The sequence below is a fragment of the Bos taurus genome, chromosome 2 (genome assembly GCF_002263795.3).
Source record: "Bos taurus isolate L1 Dominette 01449 registration number 42190680 breed Hereford chromosome 2, ARS-UCD2.0, whole genome shotgun sequence".
Lineage (NCBI taxonomy): Eukaryota > Metazoa > Chordata > Mammalia > Artiodactyla > Bovidae > Bos > Bos taurus.
This window is the reverse complement of record NC_037329.1, coordinates 20,258,209-20,278,235: the sequence shown is the minus strand read 5'-3', so window position 1 is coordinate 20,278,235 and position 20,027 is coordinate 20,258,209. Positions and strand designations below refer to the sequence as shown.

General features: G+C 40.9%; 1 long non-coding RNA gene and 1 other non-coding gene across 2 annotated transcripts; both read right to left on the bottom strand.

Moving 5' to 3' along the window:
• Positions 1–2,263: 2,263 nt before the first annotated feature.
• Positions 2,264–18,969, bottom strand: LOC112442549 (uncharacterized). The gene is made up of 3 exons (XR_003030642.2): positions 17,854–18,969; positions 4,634–4,807; positions 2,264–2,869 (listed from the first exon to the last, which is right to left on the bottom strand). It is a non-coding gene; the product is annotated as an uncharacterized lncRNA (long non-coding RNA).
• Positions 8,424–8,530, bottom strand: LOC112443705 (U6 spliceosomal RNA). Its single transcript, XR_003032114.1, has one exon. It is a non-coding gene; the product is annotated as a U6 spliceosomal RNA (small nuclear RNA).
• Positions 18,970–20,027: the final 1,058 nt, after the last annotated feature.

The window sequence follows — 20,027 nt, the reverse complement described above, 5'->3', positions numbered from 1 at the left end:
ATTGGTTCTGAATTATCTCATAGATACAAACCAGCCCTCGTGGTAGTGTATAACCAGAGTTTTGGAGCGTATAACCAGAGTTTTGGCTCTCCCCACAATTAAAACACTTATATTTCAGAGACTGTATGGATAGTTTGCTTATGAGGAACAGAGACCTGTCATAAACTGCTGACTGTCAAGTATAAGAGAAATAACCTAGGACAGAATATAGATCTCTGTAGAAACTTTGTTTCTCCCTTCTTCAAGAAGTGTGTGTTATTTATGTAGGTGAGGGAATAGACAGTCATGAATAAACCCAGCCAGGACACTCTGGTTTCATTTTCAGTTGTGACCGCAGTGAGATTAGATAGCGTGAAGCTGCACTGTTCCGTGTGGGAGCCACCAGTCACTTGTGCCTACTACGAACTGAAATGTTCTCCGAGAGTAAAATACAGACTGGAATTTTTTTTTAATTATTTATTTTATTTTTGGCCTCACTGGGTCTTTGTTGCTGCATGCTGGCTTTCTCCAGCTGAGGTGAGCAGGGACTACTCTTTGTTGCTGTGTGCAGGCTTCTCATTGCGGTGGCTTCTCTTGTCAAGGAGCAGGGCCTCTAGGTGTGCAGGCTTCCATAGCTGTGGCTCAAGGGCTTAGCGGCCCCATGGCAGTGATGCCCCAGAACTGTGGTAGAAGCTGTGTCTCCTGCTTTGGCAGGCAGATTCTTAACCACTGGACTACCAGGGAAGTCCCAGGCTGAATGTCAACATCTTTTTTTGTTTGTTTTTAATCAACTTTATTGAGATACAGCATATGCCCAATAAAATGCATTAATTGAACTCACAGTTCAATAAGTTTATAAATAAATAAATAAAAATCAAGATATAGAACATGTTCGCCACTCCCAAAGCATACCCCATTCCGTTCCCTCCTCATCCTCCCAACTCAGACAACGTTGGCCTCAGACAATCTCTGAGGCAATCACTTACTTTAAAAACTAAGATTTTAAAAATCTTAATGTGAAACAAGTGAAGTGCTAAAGTGAAGTCGTTCAATCATGTCTGACTCTTTGCGACCCCATGGACTGTAGCCTACCAGGGCCCTCCGTCCACGGGATTTTCCAGTCAAGAACACTGGAGTGGGTTGCCATTTCCTTCTCTGGGTAAAAACAAGATAGCAAAACATCTCATTTTTTATATTGACTCCCTGTGGAAATGATAATATTTTGGGTGTACGGGGTTAAGAACAACTTATTAAAGTTAATTTCACCTGTTTCTTTTTACGTTTATAACATGGTTACTAGAAAATTTACAATTTCACATATGGGTGACAACTCTCTATTGAAAGTGCTTCAGTAGGAGTCTAGCTTTTTAAGAGTCTCCTGATTAGGAAAGTTTATTCACAGAGTTCCCAAGAAGCCTCCACTAATAGAAACAGCTTCCTTTAAAATCAACAGGAACACATCAGAATGTTTCCTGACTTCTGAATTTGTCTTTTTTCTCTTTTCTTTCTTTCTCTCTCTCTCTCTTTTTTTTTTTTGGCATTGTCTCACGGTTTTCAGGAGCTTAGTTCACCAACCAGGAAATGAACCCAGGGTTCCAGCAGTGAAAGAATGGAATCCTAACCAATGGACTGGCCAGGGAATTCCCTGTTTTTCTTGTTTTCTAATATTAGAAAAGATCTGAAAGAGAACGTTTTTCACATCTTCCTCCGTTGGCTAACTCCTATGCATCCTTTAAGATCCATTCCAGGGTCTTCCCTCGTGGTCCAGTGGTTAAGACTTCGGCTTCCAATGCTGGGGATGTGGGTTTGATGCCCAGTTGGGGAGCTAAGCTCCCACATACCTCTTGGCTAAAAAACCAGCCAACCAAACAAACAAAAAAATAAAACCATAAGACAGAAACAATATTGTGACAAATTCAATAAAGACTTTTAAAATGGTCCACATTTTAAAAAATCTTAAAAAAAAGAAAAAGACCTAGTCTGTATCACTGCCTCTCGAATGCCTTCCCCCACCACCTCCTCCCCTTCCCTTCCGGCCTGGCGGCCTGACGCTGCATTAAGGGCTCCTGTTCCATGCTACCACGAGCAGACTGTCATCACTGCCTTGTCTCTTTACCTTGTTTTCTATGACTTCCTTGAGCTCGAAGAGATTGTCTTTCATTTTCATATTTTCAGTATCTAGCATAGTGCCTCGAAACATTATACAAATGTTTAATGTTTGAGTAATTGCTTAATAAGAATGAGTGAATAAAACAATTCTTTAGTTGTCATTATTTCAGAATTATTAATAATAGTAGCTTCCATTTGACTGGCACTTTATAAAAAATTATGTTAGTTGATCCCCACTAATCCTTCTTCATTAGAATCATCACATTTTATAAAGTACAATTCTTTGTAATGAGTCTCCCCTCGTGTCATGAGTGCCCTGAAAATGATATTGATGAATATACATTGCTGTGTGAAAATTATAAAGTAAAACTTTATCTTTATTTGTATAGCATAAATGACTAAGCTGAGGACAGAGGGGATATTGGCAATAGACATGAGGTATTTGTTGAGGGTTGAGAAGGTGCCAACAGAAAAATGAATCTGTCGTATTTGGGGTGTCATATAATTTATTGTCCAAACTCAAACACTTGAAGAGTTAGTGGGAGAGCTATTATATGCATTCTGTCACAAAAAGCACAAAGCGGGCTGGTAAGGACAAATCAGGATATATGTCCTGCTGTCCCATCTGCACATACATGGTACACACACACACACACACAGATGAGGGGCTGAGACGTGTCTGTGGGTCCACTCTGGGTGAAGCAACTTCATGGGCTCTGTGAGCAGAAGTCCTCTCACCGGCTGGTCAGCTCACAATCCCACAACACTGCGCAGGACTGCCCTGTGAGTCGTGGGAAGAGAGTTTCCTTAACCAGGGCTTGCAGAACCAACCCTGTCCTCTTCCCTTCCTGCTCTTCATGGAAGGGTTTGGAAGGAGGGTGGGGCTATCATGCTGCCACTTAGTAATGCCACACGCCTCTGTCATTGTGCTCAACTTGTTCCCACTAGCCTGGGAGAAAAACTAAAAGCTAAGTTCTCTTGACAAGGGCTTTCCATTCAAACCACCACATATATTATTATTATCTTTGATGGGAAAATGAAGACATGGAGGCACAGAGATATTATGAGATCTGCCCGTAGGGAGAGTCATGGAGATTTCTGAGTCCCAGTCTTGGGCACTGCTCACCACAACACACTGCTTCATGGAAACAACCCAGGAAGACGGCACTGGCTTCATTTAATTTGCAGAAATGCTTGAAATGTTCAAATGGAAAAAGTGTGCCGTTTCCCCTTTGTTTCCCACAGGCGTGGTCTCTCTGTGCCATTCCTGAGGCTGGTTCTCTTTGCACAGATGTAACTTTGCACCTCCTAACCACAGCAAATCTAGCAGAAGCCTTGCTGTGAGCTCCGTGGATGCCAACTGGCATTATTTAAGTTTTCATTCAAAGCCTCCTTTAGGGTAACTTCTGGACATCTGAAGTGCCTGTTCAAGAAGATCAACAAATGGCTGAAGACAGATTTTTCAGCCAGAGGAAAGAATTATTACCTTAGCATCAGTCTAATGAAAACAGAGGTGAAATACCAGCCCGCACTAGATAAACAGCACACCAAGCCATCCATCACACTCAGCCACGCTGAGCAGAACACCCTAACCCATGTCACCTGACTTCCCGCTTCACTCGCGTCTGAGAACTGGGACCTTTTCTCACCAGTTTCTGTCTGAATAAAGACCCAGACAGGAATCTTTTAGGCTCTCCTATCTCCCAATCTATTTTCCTTTCTCTCCAGTCAGAGGCAGCAACAGCTTCTCAGGGGCCCACTTCCCACTTGCATGCTCTAAGCTGGTGTCCCCTCCAGGACCCAGTTGATACAAGGGGTCTAGTCAGCACCTCCAATGGCAGCTTTCTTTCTTGGACCCTGTTGGCTCATAATCAGCGTATCCAGTCATTTGATACAACTGCCAGCCCACTATGCAGCAGGCACCCTGGGTAGAGAGACACAAGGTCCTCTTATCTAGGAGCTCATGGTCTAGGGGAGAAGACAGAAATCTTGCATGTTTAGACTTTCTTTTGCTTTTTACATATATCATTACTCATCTCGCCACAACCATCTCATATGAGGGAATTGTTGTTCAGTCACTCAGTAGTATTCGACTCTTTGTGACCATGAACCACAGCATGCCAGGCTTCCCTGTCCTTCACTATTTCCCGGAGTTTACTCAAACTCATGTCCATTGAGTTGGTGATGCCATCTAACCATTTCATCCTCTGTTTCCCTCTTATCATCCTGTCCCCAGTCTTTCCCAGCATCTGGAGCAGGATCTATTAAACCTACCTGAAAACTGACTAACTTCTGAATGTGTCATCAGACTTCAGCTGACCAACTCCAGCTCAGTGATCTCCCCCCATCAGGTGAAACTTCTTTGGTTTTGTTTTCAGATTTCTCCTTTTCTTCCAGAAATCTGGAAATCAAATCTTTTGTAGCATCTACCAAGTCAGCCCTGATGGAAGAACCTCTACCTAACTGTTCCTCATCTATTATTTTTTCCCCAGACATTAATGCTTTGCTAGTTGTAAGGAAGCTTGATAACTTCTAAAATACGTACTTAAATTTGGTAGCAGCTTCTGAGTGTGGCCATTCCTAAACACAAGTCTGTGGCAGGTACACAGAATATGGCTCCTGTTTCAAGGCACAAGTATGTTTTGTTCAGAATTCTCGTTCCATGGGGTCCTGAGCCTTCAGTGTGCCCAAAGATCTGGTTTTTCCAGCAGCAGTGGACCTGGAAGGACAAGCATCACTACTGCGGGAGACTGTGATAAGTAGATGGAACCAGGTGGTGGTGACTCCTTTAAGTCAACCAAACAGAAAGACCCGTTGAGAGCAGTATCAGTGCTGTAGCCAGTGACAGGCACGAGTCACTTCCTAACCCTGGGTAGGAGCCCACAGAGCTCATGGGTCGCTTGGGAGCATGAAAGCCATCCCTAATATGTGCTTCCTTGTTCCTTCTATTGCACATGACTGGCACCAGAAAATGCATTTTACCAGCACTGTCATGTTTGTGTGCCCAGGGTCACCAAGTCAAAGGTTGCTTTTTTACCTTTTGAGCCTGTTTATTGGAAAGCATGATGTCTATTTATACAGAAATACATCTAACAGAGTTTTAAATATATAAAAATAAATTTAAAAGTGTTTACTTGTTCAAGCCCAACTCTGTGTATTTGGCCAGGAGGGCCAAGATCAGAGAGCTGATTTCTTATGTTCCCAACTCAACATCACTCACAAATATTTGGTCTTCTAAAAGAAAAGATGTGACTCCTAAATAACCATATCCTTACCTGTGTTCTTATCTTTCAGGAAAAAAAAATCCACTGTGACCTTCATTGCCAGTGTAATGATGTTGATATCACAGATACTATCAGGGAGAAAAAATTCTTAAAGCAGAGACTATAATTATATCCTCTTTGGGTTTTGCAAGATGAGTGACACTTGTGAGTGACTGCTGCGAAAGCTTCATGGCATCATGTTATATGGTGAGTAAAAGAAAGTGACGTAGTTTTATTAACTCTGGCCTTTTGAGGAACATGTTAAAGAGCTCTAGCACATTGGAAAACATGTTGATGTCTGTCAATCTCTGAAATAAAAATCATTGTAGAAATAAAATTTAAAGTTAAATATCTTTATGGAGTGCTTATGATGTTAATGGGCTAAGCATATATTGTATAATACTTACAGTAATCCCATGCTTTATTAACCCCAATATGCAAATGAAGAAATTGAGCCATAGATTCCAGTCTATTTCTATTTTCTGTATTCTAAATTCTAGTAAGTGGCAAAGTTGTGATTTAGGCCAGATCTTTTATTTATTATTTTTTTAACTTTACAATATTGTATTGGTTTTGCCATATATCAACATGAATCTGCCACAGGTATACACGTGTTCCCCATCCTGAACCCTCCTCCCTCCTCCGTCCCCATACCATCCCTCTGAGTCATCCCAGTGCACCAGTCCCAAGCAACCAGTATCATTCATCAAACCTGGACTGGCAACTTGTTTTATATATGATGTTATTCATGTTTCAAGGCCATTCTCCCAAATCATCCCACCCTCTCCCTCTCCCACAGAGTCCACAAGACTGTTCTATACATCAGTGTCTCTTTTGCTGTCTCGTATATAGCGTTATTGTTACCGTCTTTCTAAATTCCATATATATGCATTAGTATACTGTATTGGTGTTTTTCTTTCTGGCTTACTTCACTCTGTATAACAGGCTCCAGTTTCATCCACCTCATTAGAACTGATTCAAATGTATTCTTTTTAATGGCTGAGTAATACTCCATTGTGTATATGTACCACAGCTTTCTTATCCATTCATCTGCTGATGGACATCTAGGTTGCTTCCATGTCCTGGCTATTATAAACAGTGCTGTGATGAACATTGGGGTACACGTGTCTCTTTCAATTCTGGTTTCCTCAGTGTGTATCCCCAACAGTGGGATTGCTAGGTCATAAGGCAGTTCTATTTCCAGTTTTTTAAGGAATCTCCACACTGTTCTCCATAGTGGCTGTACTAGTTTGCATTCCCACCAACAGTGTAAGAGGGTTCCCTTTTCTCCACACCCTCTCCAGCATTTATTGCTTGTAGACTTTTGGATCGCAGCCATTCTGACTGGTGTGAAATGGTACCTCATAGTGGTTTTGATTTGCATTTCTCTGATAATGAGCGATGTTGAGCATCTTTTCATGTGTTTGTTAGCCATCTGTATGTCTTCTTTGGAGAAATGTCTATTTAGTTCTTTGGCCCATTTTTTGATTGGGTCATTTATTTTTCTGGAATTGAGCTGTAGGAGTTGCTTGTATATTTTTGAGATTAGTTGTCTGTCAGTTGCTTCATTTGCTATTATTTTCTCCCATTCTGAAAGCTGTCTTTTCACCTTGCTTAGAGTTTCCTTTGTTGTGCATAAGCTTTTAAGTTTAATTAGGTCCCATTTGTTTATTTTTGCTTTTATTTCCAATATTCTGGGAGGTGGGTCATAGAGGATCCTGCTGTGATGTATGTCGGAGAGTGTTTTGCCTATGTTCTCCTCTAGGAGTTTTATAGTTTCTGGTCTTACATTGAGATCTTTAATCCATTTTGAGTTTATTTTTGTATATGGTGTTAGAAAGTGTTCTAGTTTCATTCTTTTACAAGTGGTTGACCAGTTTTCCCAGCACCACTTGTTAAAGAGATTGTCTTTAATCCATTGTATATTCTTGCCTCCTTTGTCAAAGATAAGGTGTCCATAGGTGCGTGGGTTTATCTCTGGGCTTTCTATTTTGTTCCATTGATCTATATTTCTGTCTTTGTGCCAGTACCATACTGTCTTGATGACTGTGGCTTTGTAGTAGAGCCTGAAGTCAGGCAGGTTGATTCCTCCAGTTCCATTCTTCTTTCTCAAGATTGCTTTGGCTATTCGAGGTTTTTTGTATTTCCATACAAATTATGAAATTATTTGTTCTAGCTCTGTGAAGAATACCGTTGGTAGCTTGATAGGGATTGCATTGAATCTATAAATTGCTTTGGGTAGTATATTCATTTTCACTATATTGATTCTTCCAATCCATGAACATGGTATATTTCTCCATCTATTAGTATCCTCTTTGATTTCTTTCACCAGTGTTTTATAGTTTTCTATATATAGGTCTTTAGTTTCTTTAGGTAGATATATTCCTAAGTATTTTATTCTTTTTGTTGCAATGGTGAATGGAATTGTTTCCTTAATTTCTCTATTTTCTCATTATTAGTATATAGGAATGCAAGGGATTTCTGTGTGTTGATTTTATATCCTGCAACTTTACTATAATTATTGATTAGTTCTAGTAATTTTCTGGTGGAGTCTTTAGGATTTTCTATGTAGAGGATCATGTCATCTGCAAACAGTGAGAGTTTTACTTCTTCTTTTCCAATTTGGATTCCTTTTATTTCTTTTTCTGCTCTGATTGCTGTGGCCAAAACTTCCAAAACTATGTTGAATAGTAGTGGTGAGAGTGGGCACCCTTGTCTTATTCCTGACTTTAGGGAAAATGCTTTCAGTTTTTCACCATTGAGGATAATGTTTGCTGTGGGTTTTTCATATATAGCTTTTATTATGTTGAGGTATGTTCCTTCTATTCCTGCTTTCTGGAGAGTTTTTATCATAAATGGATGTTGAATTTTGTCAAAGGCTTTCTCTGCATCTATTGAGATAATCATATGGTTTTTATTTTTCAATTTGTTAATGTGGTGTATTACATTGATTTGCGGATATTGAAGAATCCTTGCATCCCTGGGATAAAGCCCACTTGGTCATGGTGTATGATCTTTTTAATGTGTTGTTGGAGTCTGATTGCTAGAATTTTGTTAAGAATTTTTGCACCTAAAAATATGGAACGCTTCACGAATTTGCATGTCTTCCTTGCACAGGGGCCATGCTAATCTTCTCTGTATCGTTCCAATTTTAGTATATGTGCTGCCAAAGCGAGCATGGCCAGATCTTTTTTAATGTTTTTTTTTTAATTGTGGGAAAAGTCACATAATATAAAACCATATTGAACCATATGGTTCAGTGGCACTAAGTACATTCACATTATTGTGCAACTCTCACCATCATCTGTCTCCTGAAGTTTTCAGGACCAGATCTTTTTAGGGTATTCAGAGATGGTCATATGCTAGTTAAATCAAGAGACACTGATGGCTAAATGAAAATGTTAACTATTTGTGGATGATACCCCTTCCCAAAGGGCATAATACCTTTTCCCCTGTCCATGACAACACTTGCCTTGTGTCACCATATCTGTGAAGCTGTGTCATTATTCAGAAGTCTTCAAAGGGACTCTGTATAGTGTTGGAAGATGTTTCAATTGTCTCTCTCTCTTTCAATCACACATACACACATGAACACCCAGACACACAGACACACACACACAAAATCTCTGATGACTAAGAGTGATTTTCCTCTTCACCCCACCCTTTCTTGCCTGGGGCTGCTCTGGACAAGTCACAAAACTCTGCCTCTGATTAGGTACTTTGCGCCTGGAACACCTCACTCATCCGATGGTGTCTTCTTTCTCCAAGCTAAAAGCTTGGGTCCCACTGTATTCCCACAGTAGGTATGCTTTATAAATCAGTTCTTCCTGTGGTGTGCTGTGATTTTAAAAACAAACAAAAAAACCCAAGAAACTTAGGGAGGTGATGGAGGTTCATTTTTTTTTTTAAAGTTTGATAGATATACAAGTGTAAACAAAGTGAAATGAGCATTATGACTATCAAAGATTGTCCCAAACTGACCTGAGAAGCATCTTGCAGGATGTGTGTTCCTCAGGGTGCTGGGCTATCCTCCTGTTCCCTCTAAATCATTTTTCCCGAAGGATTAATGAAACCTTTGCCTCCTTTACTTATGCAGTTATTTAAGTAGCTTAATGCTTAAAGGTCAACCACTTGCCCTCTTTCCAAGCTTCTGAGAGACACCTTGCTGTCACCTCCCCCCTAAACACCATCTATCATTTGTTTACATCCATTGTCCCTAACATTTACACATTGTAGATGAATACACTTTCAAGCAGTAAGTTCAGTTTACTGGAACCATGTCTAACCATATTAGCATCTCACCCACAGTGGCTGCCCCGTAAAGTGTCAGATGATAAGAACTGCTAGAGTTTGGGACTTCTCTTCTGTGGTGGGGAAACCTGGAAGTAATCCAGCTGTTGAGTCAAAGAGAAACCTCACCTGTGGTGTTTCAGATCCATCATGGGTAGAAAATGGAGAGATAAGGTTACACCTAGGGAGGTGCTGAAACACAGGAAATCCAACCAACCCAAGGGCCAAGTTAATTAAAGCAGAGCTCTGCCGAGCAGGGTTTATCAATCAGGGAGCTGAGACTCCCCAGTTCAAGATCAAACCCAGCCAGCCTTTAACCGTGGCCAAGAGGCACTCAAGCCCCATTTGAAGCCCAGCCTGAACTTTGCTGGCACCAACCCAAATGCCTATGATGGACTTTGATCTTATAGCTCTAAGTGCCATGGGATTCCAGACCAAACCGAAGCTCAACTACCTTCATGAACAATGACAAAAGAAGGAGACCAGAGAAAAGCAAGGAAGGCCCCCAATTCAATCACACGCCAGGGAAATAACGCTGTGTTGAGAAGCAGCCAGTGTCTCACAAGCTGCTCTTTGAGCCTTGGGTCACAACAGAGACAGCTGTTATCTTCCGCACAGGTATTTGTCTTTGCACATTTCCTGCTTGTTATGAAGGTCTTGTGCATCAGTAGCTTTTGCATAGTAATACGTCTTTCTCTAGTGTGCTTATACTCTCCACACCATGTCATGTGCTGTGCAGTCAGAATTTTCCTGTGGCTTCGATTGTGGACAAACGTTATAAAGGTTTTTATTTGTTGTAATGGTGCTGGAACCAAGCCCTAGGCTTGGAAAGCTGTTCTCATGAGGAGAGCTGGCTGGTCTGGAGGAAGACTTGGTGTGTGTGCAGCCCTCATTTCTTACCTACCTTTTTCTTAGGAGGCTCTGTTCCTGGGGTCAGCATGGCGGGCAGCCAAGTGTTGAGAGAAGGAAAGCTGCTGTGCGGTGGGTACTGACGGAGCTGGCAGGCGTGCTGAGAGACGCTCTGCACGGCAGGCCCGGCCCAGGTGTCCAGGACAGAGGGATGTGTGTGACCCACAAGTCATGAACTCAGGAGTCTGTAGCTCTGGGGGTGGGGGTGGGGTTCAGAGCAGGAATTCCTTCTGCTTACATTCACTTTCTGGCAGAGCTGAACCCTTTCCTGGGCAAGGGGTATTTCATTAGTTAAGATGCTAAGTGTCACCTGGAGAAAAGATTAATTACTAATGACACCAGGAGTGGCCAAAGAATAAAGCCCCGAAGAACTGAGTCAAAATAAGAACAAAACCACAGCTATCTTCTATACGGTTGTGATGAGATAACTGCGTGCTTTCTTGCCTTCCCTCTGAAGGTGATTCTAAAATGAAAACCTTGGTCATGAAGTTGCCTACATTTATGTTCTTTCACCTCCACGTGTTAATCTCCTGCAAAGACAGGAGTTGGGGTCATGGGCTCACTACATGATACGTGGCCCCTCTGCATTTTGTATTAAGATCCTGGGGCTGGAGGAGGAGGCTTGATTGCATTGATGTCCTTTCACTCAGTAAGCTAATGAGAGCAGGCTTTGTTCTATGTTGAATTACTGGCATTACTTTAAAGCATTAAAAAGTCATTTAAAATAGTCTTTTAAAGCAGTAAAGGACATAGTCTATTCTCTTTGGGTCTTCTAGTCCAAAGACTAGAAATAATAGCATAACAACAGTCCTACACCCATTTATTTCTGTGCATTATTATTGTCCTTCCCTTGCTGTCTCCTCGTTTTGATCACGCCTCTCCCTCTCTCCTCCTGACTCTCTGCACTCCAGCCCACTGACCTCTGAGTACTCCCAAGGTGCCCCAGACTGGCCTTTGCACCTGCTGTTTCCGCAGTCCACCTGCTCTTCCTCAGCATCTGTATGGCTCAGCCCCTCATTTCCTCCGTTCCTTCCAGGTCTCTGTTCGGTTGTGTGCATCTGTCTTAGCAAGGCCCTCTTCCCTGGCCGCCTGCCTAGAGTTTTCTGTACTAGACACGTTCTGTCTTCCTTCTTGGCTTTGCTTTACTCCTGAGCATTTACTGCTATAATATAAATATATACACGTTATAAATTTTATTTTTAGGTTGTTTTGTGTTTGGTCCCCAAACAGAATGTTAAGAACAGACAGTGCTTCTTTATTTTGCTCCCGGTTGTATTAAGACCTAGGACTTAATAGGAAGTTTTGAATGAATGGATGGTGCCAGGCTCTGTGCCAGCCACTCATGATCAAGCCAAACATGGTGTCTCATTGCAAGAAGTGTCTAGTCTCATGGGAAAGACAGTTTTTAAGGAAGAAATTCAAATGAAACCTGCTTCCTGTAGGGAGCTGCAAGGGTGAGCAGCCAAGGAGCCTTATCTGGTCTCCCGATGTTTAAGCTGAGATCTGAGCTTACAGGAAGGGCAGGAGACAAGAGAAAATATGGGCAGTTCCAGGTGGCTGCAGCCAGATTGTGAGAAGTGAGATGCATCTGGAGGTGCAATGAAGCTCACAGGATGGGCACGGGTGGGAGTGGGGAGGTTACGGAGACTGAGCAGTACACAGTCAGGCAGGGGTTCTAAGCAGGGAGATGGCATAATCCAGAATAGCATTTTAAGCAGATTTGAGAGAAGTCAGATGAAAAGTTTCAAGGAAGCAGACCCTTCAGTGTGTGCAGACTGTCAAATATTTCTCCAGGAAAACCGGATGACTCTGAATGAACAAACATAGTAAGGACAGAGGGTACATACAAATGGAACGATTTCTTCAGGTCCTTACAATTCTAGGGACAGAACGAGCTCATTCTCGCCTCAGTATTTCCACCCACTATGTGCTCCTCGCTGGAAATGTTCTTTTCATCCATCCAAAGCTGCCCCTGTTTCCTGAGCACAAGTGTAGTCCACCTCTCCAGAGAACATGTCAGGAGCTCGCTCTGTCCTCACTGATATTTCTTCCCTTTGATCTCTTGAGACACTCAGGTACACACTGCACACAAATGGTCTACTTTCTTGAATAAACAGATACCTTATGACCCTGAGTAGAATGTCTTCTCCTTGCAAACAAGGACCAACCCTCCTCCACATCCCACCCACCTAGAGAACAGATGAGACATACTAGGGTCTTCCAGTGTAAACCAATTGATGAAGGTCCAGATTATTAACTATACATTGGTATTTTGCCATCTTAGAATGACACATAAAGAGTCTCACTTTACACATGAGGACATTTAGCTCATGTGTAAAACCAGGAAAGAAAACCAGGAAAAACCAGGCAGAAGAACTAAGCGTTTGTGTGATTATCCAGCTATAATTTAGTGGAATGAAAATGATCCAGGAAAAAAAAAGAGACTGGAAAGTTCTCTAATATGACAAGACACTTGTAAAGGATAAAGGTAGAATACCCAAAATTTAAAGGCAAATCAGGCAGTTGCCACAATACACAGTAGGATCTAAAAAACCAAATTCAGGGGTTTGGCCGACTGTATAAACAACCAAACCCTCAAGATGGTATTTATAGCCAAGGTAATGAAGTGAAATATGTAGGAACAGTTCTAGGGCTGGGGGATGGGGGGTGGGTCGTGATGGAGATATTATAGCGTTTCTTTCTGTTGTTTTGTACTGATTCAATAGTGATTACTTCACTCACATATTCTCCCAGTGTCTTTTCCTCAGGTCCCAAGGACCAGTGAATGGATCAACACGAAACAGTGTGGTGTTTCTTGATTCCAGTTCAAAACTCACAGTATGTTGCAATAAACTCTCCTTTCTATCTTTTGGTGAAGATTTGAGGTTTTGTTAAGACAGACAATAAATGGGAATCACATTGCTGATCCAGATCGAGCCGTTTGTCAAACTGTTACAATATGCTCGGACATGTTGCTCTGTTGCTCAAACTGTGCTGCAATTATCCTGTTTATTTTGTGTGTCAGTTACAACATGATGGGGATGTCAATCACACAGCTCTGGTTACAGGCGTGTCAGCATTTCTATTCTAGGTGCTTATAGTCAAGAGTTTATAACTTGGCCATAAAAACTAACCATGGAATGAATCTAGGCACATAAAAGCCATTTCCCAGAAGACTATTTTTTAGAATACAAATTAGGGAAAAAAGCTCTATATGTTCTGCTATTCTTACATTACCTGCCAGTCTCCAAATAAAGTAGCAAATTGTTTTTCCTCATTTTCATTTTTTAAAAAATTTTCTTTAAATAGTGTACTGCAGGGCCTTTTGGTGAGTTTTTGACCTGACTTGTCTGGTAAAGATCAATTGGAGTGAAAAGTACTAAACTCATTTTTTTGTTGTGCACAAGTATTTTCCTGGAGGTTGTGAAAGGGGGAGGCAAGCTTGGCTGATACTGAATCTCAAATCTGAGTTCAAGACTCTATTTCTGGGTGCAAACAAGACACTGGTATTACAAACGTGCATTTCGAGGCTCTCTCTTTTTGAAAGATCTCTAAATTTTTAGGTAATGGAAAACTGTGAAATCAAAGATTTAATCCTGTTTTCCTTGCAACTTCAGTGACAGATATTTGCTGCAAACTGTGTTTCAGACACTTTATGAATATTAGGCCATTCAGTACTCATTAGTAATCAATACTCAAACTAATGCTGCAAAGAGGAACAACTGCCCTCAGTCTATAACTGAGGAAACAAAGGCTCAGACAAGTTAAGTAACTTGCCATAGGTCACACAGTGGAGTGGGAGCAAAACCCTGGCCCATGGATCAAGAGGCTCAGTCTTTGGGTATTCCATATAGTCATAACAGAGGCAAGTCATGCCAGAAAGTTCCAGTGCTTCACTGGAACAAACTATTTACAGTTAAACACACACTTGAAAGGGCTTAACACTAACATATAGTAAATGTTTGAATGGCAGCTTGTAAGGCTCTGCAAGGCTGGGTCTAAGTAACATGTGGACACAGGCAGCCCCTCCAATTAGAATGCCCATTTTTGCTCATGTTGTAGAAATTTGGCAATTGCCCCAGTCATCTTCAGTATGTTAAAAAAAGTTTGTCATGATCCAAAACTGAACATGAGGGCAGTAAGTAGCTCTGACTCAAAGTTAGATACTCTCTTGCTCTCAAAGAAGACTCCCATCCTGGGTTTGGTCAAAGCTGGTCTAAACATTGATGGGTTAGCCCCAGATGGGGATTCATATTCGTGTATGTTGAATTTGTCCTCATGCAGCTGCTAGATAATAAAGTTTTGATTTGATCAGATCTATTCACAATACTTGGAGAAGGGAATGGCACCCCACTCCAGTACTCTTGCCTGGAAAATCCCATGGATGGAGGAGCCTGGTGGGCTGCAGTCCATGGGGTTGCTAAGAGTCGGACACGACTGAACAACTTCACTTCACTTTTCACTTTCATGCATTGGGGAAGGAAATGGCAACCCACGCCAGTGTTCTTGCCTGGAGAATCCCAGGGACGGGGGAGCCTGGTGGGCTGCCGTCTATGAGGTTGCACAGAGTCGGACATGACTGAAGTGACTTAGCAGCAGCAGCATTCACAATACTTGGGGTTTCTCTGGTGGCTCAGTGGTAAAGAATGTGCCTGCTAATGCAAGAGACGTGGATTTGATCCCTGGATCAGGAAGATCCCCTGGAGAAGGAAATGACAATCCACTCCGGTATTCTTCCCTGGGAAATCCCATGGACTGAGGAGACTGGCAGGCTACAGTCCATGAGGTCACAAAGAGTTGGACATGACTTAGCAACTAAACAACAACAACAAACACTCCCAGTAATTAGCAGTCACAAGTCAAATTCACTATTTTTTCATGGTTTTCAGAAAGCATTTTTCCTTCTAATGGTTTGTAATGAAGGAGAAAGGAAGGAAAAAAAAAATAAAAACAAGAGAAGAAAAGGGAGCAGGAGGGAGACGAGGAGAGGAGATGTGATCTGTATGAAAAGCATTTTAAAAACAATCATTGACCAAAAGGGACTTCAGATACACAAAATCCATTATTGTCTTTCATCTTTTTCATAGTGCATCTATTTTTATCATAAGCCCAACAGGCAAATACCAAGTCAGCTTCATTACTTGGCATGGAGCCTGCAGTAATATTGATGATATAATATCAATCATGATTATAAGTTACCCTGTTATCATTATGTGAATATTATTTTATAAGCTTTAATAAGTTGCTTGAGCATTTAAGATGAAGGGTTTAAAAGTCTAAATTCATATTCATGCCAAATATGTAGGACATATTTTTCATAATTGTTCTTGTCCCTTGGGTCAGTAATAGTTTATAATCATCATAAAATTTCATTCTTAATTACTTTTATCAGAAGGAAAATATGGATGGTTATTACCCAATTAAAATACTCCTGATGCTTTTAAGGTAGACATTATGGGGTTTTTGGAGTTTCACTGAAGACAATTAAAAAAAGAAAGAGTACCGCATGACTTCAAACTGTTTTAAGTGCTCAAGTTTGCAGAGATATTCAGCTGTTCAGTATCCTATTTCCACCTGTCTGTTCTCTTAGCATCTGTGATGTAACCAAGGGAAAACTGGAACATTTTTAATTTTAACCACACGAAAGGTGCAAACGTGTGTGACATAAAGACAAGACTATTCATTTGGTGGCTAGAGAATCTGTTCTGATACTGCACATCCTCGGCTTATACTAATCGTTGGCTAGGGCAAGGACCAGGAAGATGATCAGTGGAACACTCACAAAAACCAGACAGATGCATGAATCTATGTCCTTGGCTGGACCAAGTGCTACTTACTTTGTGAGAGACACAGAGGTGTGCCCTTTAGATGGATGTTCTGTGGTGATGATACATTTTTTCCCAGATGGTTCCAATGCTACTAGCCAGAAAACAGCCCAGCAGGGCAGCTCAGTTACAATGATTATGATTTCTTCCAGAGAAATTAAATGGGTCAAAGTGATAGCCACAAAAAGAAAATGCCTAGTCATCAGAATTTCATTCCAATTCATTATGAAACGATTGTGCAGAATTTAACCTCATACCTCTTTCTTTGACTTGCTCAATTTCTACCTCCTTTCTTGTTTGATCATGACCTTATTTGATTGCAAACTTAAACCACAGCAGTACTGAAATCTCTTTTAACTTCCTTCCCTTCACTTATCAGAATATCTTAATTTCACGCACACATGAGCCCAGTTTCCCAAAGAGAAAGCCCTCCAATTCCTAAACTTCTAAAGGTTTACTTAAAGAAAAAGAAAATGCTCTTGGGGAGGGGGAATACTGTGAAGATGCCTTATTCTTGCCCAGGCTTTCAAACAATTAAGGAACTGCTCTAGCAAACAAAGAATAAGTTGAGTCTTGGCAGTGATGAGTTGGTGGGTATGCTCAAGGTAAGCAGAGTCATGTAAATATATGCAAATAGCATTCACCTGTTGTATTGTATACAGAGGACAAGATGGTTGGTTGGCATCACAGACTCAATCGACATGAGTTTGAGCAAACTCCAGGAGATAGTGAAGGACAGGGAAGGCTGGCATGCTGCAGTCCATGGGGGTCGCAAAGAGCTGGACACAACTGAGTGACTGAACAACAACAAACTGCATTTATTTCACCTAGGGTGCGCTGTAGTTCACAAACAGATCTGGAGCCTGTTGCCTTATTTGGCAAAAATAAGCATCGCTCCAGCTCCTAGAAGCAATTCACTGCTGTCTCCTAACACATCGGTCATTTGTGAATGACATTTTCTAATAGGCACATTTTCACTAGAAATATTGGATCTAGTCTACTAGGATCCATATCAGAAGAGATGACGAAATACTGGGCATTCTTAAAAAAAAAAAGGGGGGGGGGCTTTCCCCAAAGGCACAGCGTAAAGACTCTTCCTGCAATGCTGGAGACACAGGAGACCTGGGTTCTATCCCCAGGTAGGGAAGATTCCCTGGAGAAGGAAATCTTCAACCCACTCCAGTAATCGTGCCTGGGAAATCCTATGGACAGAGGAGCCTGGCAGGCTATAGTCCATAGGGTTGCAAAGAGTCAGACACGACTGACAACTGAGCGTGCACACACAAATACAAATAGTACATTTTTAAAAAGTACACTTAAATGTCGGTCATTTCTTAGATGGGTCTCACCCACCTGGCACATTTGGCCTCAGTTGTTATGTTCTGTTTTAGCATGAGACTCTAATGCCTGAACACAAGTTACTCCAGTTCTCAAAAGTTATGAATTTTGATATATGGCCCCTCAATATGATAGCTTACCTCTTTTTGGCTTCACCCAGGTAAGTGCATGACTCTGGGCTTTTCTTGAAGGCTCCAACCTGGAATACGGGCTCTGCAGGCACCGACTTGTAAAGCAAAGTCCCACACGGGCAGGTATCACTGCCTTTAGTGAGCTGGGAAACTCTAGCCAGAGAACATGGAGTCGCTAAGTCTCTCAACGTAGGACAGGAGCCCCAACTTTTAAAGAGGCTAATCCAAACAAGTGACAAACTGCTGTACTTCAAAGACAGGAAATCCCTTCAATCGTTAAATTGTAAGGACAGAAAATGACCTACATTCAGGAAAACGGGGAGCTAGGAATTCAACATCATGTTTGTTCCAGTTTAATGAAGCGTGTTTGGTGAATATTAACTGGTTCTGAGGATTCCTATTCTGAGTAGCCACCAGAAACCCACATTTTCAAGATCTTATTTTAAAAAGTCACTTTAAAAAGTTCACAGCAGTTTGAAGTTATTGTGTAAAGACTCTCTCTAGGCCAGTTTTCACCCTTAAAATTTGTCTGGTTTAAAATTACAAATTACTCAGCATGTTTAAGAAACCGTTATGAACATGTTTTAACATATTCCTAAACGTCAAAACTAAGAGAAGGCATCACCCTGCAGTGCAGCTTTGGAAAACAAGCAGATGGATTGTTTCAGGTTTGACAGACAGACTGAAGTTCCTCAATGGCAAAGCATGTGATTCTTCAGTAGTTTTTCCCAGCTCAGAATGCAAAGTCTAGATGGACTTCTTGCCAACTGCCAAAAGTACTTCGGGCTGTGGATCTAGCAGTTTGAACCATGTGAGTATAAGTACTAAATTCTTGCCCAGTTTGCTCAGAATAAAAAGAGGGCCCAGGATAGCTAATGGGGACAGAGATTTGGTGAATGCTGTTTTCTCATGGCAGGGCCTCTGTGCTCCCCCAGCACTGAGAAGAATTCCTGAACAAATATGCGAGCAGGAAGGGAACGGGTGGGTGAAAGTCAGCCCCATCTCAGAACGCAAAAGTTGTCCTGTGTTTACGTTTTCAAAAAGCGAGAATCCAAAAAAGAATTGAGATCGGAAAATTCCTGGGGAAACAAAAAGCTTAACCTACATTCCATGGTTGTATCAACTTAAGCCTTTCTGAGCAAGGAGGTCAAATTTAACTCTGGTTCCCTGTTTACCAAACAAGTCAACTTATTTCGTATGTATAGCTATAAACTGTGTGCAAGTTTCCTAAGTCAGGCACTCAGGATGAATTATGAATGGAATTAGCCAGCTTGACTTGGAATTTCCTCACTTTTACTGGTCTTTTAAACAAGATTTTTATACATTCATATGTAATCAATGGGACCAACGCATGAAATGGTCCTTAACATAAAACACTCTGTTTTAGAGTGATTTTGCAGTTAAGGAAACTTAAATATGAACTTCTAATGTGGAAAAGGTAGTTTTTACATGCTGCTTTAAAAATGATCTGGAAAACTGATGATCTGGTCACAGTATTTCTGTCAGAAACTGAAATCAAGTTTATATTTTAAGGTACAATTTTAAATACTTGCTTTCTTTCATGAAGCCAATCTGCTTCTTATAACCTGAGCCTTAGTCACCTTAAAATACATAAATTTGTTATTTGGCTATTGAGTTTTTAAGTTGCAGGGGAGAATAATTTAGATATTCATAAATACAGAGTATAAGGAAATCTTTCCTGAGTGCAAAACTACCTTTTAAACTCTCACTCATCTAAATAAGTGAATGATACAAATATACCTCTTGATTTAATTTTGGCTAGTAGTTATTTCGTATCTTAATATATATTCTTTCATATTAAACTTGCACCAGCTTAAAATTTCCCTATAAACCGGCATGTCCAAATTGATTTCCATAACAGTTTGTGTACATAAAAACTAAGAGATCAGGATCAATGTCAAGTTTTGGAGAGAAAAATGAACTTGGGATTGTTTTTTATTCCAACAAGGCACATGTTCAAATTGATCCCATATACATATAAAAGATTAAAATATTTCTCAACCGTTCATGCAGGAAGTAAAATGTAACACATGCCAACTATATTTTTATTATATAGATAATATAACAAAATACTTGGAACGGCTGAAAGGCAATCATTCAAGAATACATAAAAATTTAAAAGAATAAAAAGCCATTGGAAAAAAATACTTCTTAGTCACTTA